This window comes from Cupressus sempervirens, chromosome 2 (genome assembly GCF_028749045.1).
Source record: "Cupressus sempervirens isolate cs-2001-9-10 chromosome 2, ASM2874904v1, whole genome shotgun sequence".
NCBI classification, from domain to species: domain Eukaryota; kingdom Viridiplantae; phylum Streptophyta; class Pinopsida; order Cupressales; family Cupressaceae; genus Cupressus; species Cupressus sempervirens.
In genome coordinates this window covers 240,717,820-240,718,560 of record NC_143119.1, presented here as the reverse complement: position 1 = coordinate 240,718,560, position 741 = coordinate 240,717,820, and the positions used below count along the sequence as shown (strand labels likewise).

At 37.9% G+C, this 741-nt stretch overlaps 1 non-coding gene across 1 annotated transcript; it reads left to right on the top strand.

Annotated features, from left to right (window-relative positions):
- Positions 1-333: 333 nt before the first annotated feature.
- On the top strand, positions 334-405 carry TRNAD-GUC (transfer RNA aspartic acid (anticodon GUC)). Its single transcript has one exon. It is a non-coding gene; the product is annotated as a tRNA-Asp (tRNA).
- The last annotated feature ends 336 nt before the right edge of the window (positions 406-741 follow it).

The following is a 741-nucleotide window of genomic DNA, read 5'->3' as shown; positions in this document are numbered from 1 at the left end:
AGCACAAAAGCCTAAAGAATTAGAGAATAAATAGCATCCAAGTAAAAGAAGGGCAAAGCGAAAATCCAGGAAAGAGGTTTCAAACAAGGCTCTTAATGGAGAAGCACCACTGTAAAACAAAAAGATACCAATTTTCAAGCTGTTCAATGCTGCGAAAATCTTCCCTCTGTAGACTCGTCTCAATTTCTAAGCTCATTTTCTGTCACATAAAAATAAGTAATCGCGAGGAGATTTGACCTTTAAATCTTCCCGTCCTAAATTTTGCAGCAGCTTAAACTGAAATGGTGCTCGCTCCTAACTCATGTTTATAATTTCCAAGAGCATCGGCACAAAGTCGTTGTAGTATAGTGGTGAGTATTCCCGCCTGTCACGCGGGTGACCTGGGTTCGATCCCCGGCAATGGCGTATTTAAATTTTAATTTTCCGAACTGTTTCTCTCACTTTCAGGAAATTGAGAACACTGTGCATGCACGCTCTTTTTAACCTTTTACTTTCGAAGGATGCAAGTGTTCCTGAGATTTGCAGCCGCCATGCAGAGACTGAATTTGGTTGTGAGTACATCTGTAACAAATTTGGATGCTTTTACAATATTTTTATTAACAAAGGGTGTATTGTTCTACTAAGTGTTTCTGTGGTTCGTGCATCTAAATTTTTAAGAGTAAAATTAAATTTATTATTGATTTTGGTGCATTTTATGCTCTTATTTTTCATGTAGACGATGAGCTCTGTATAGTGCACAAG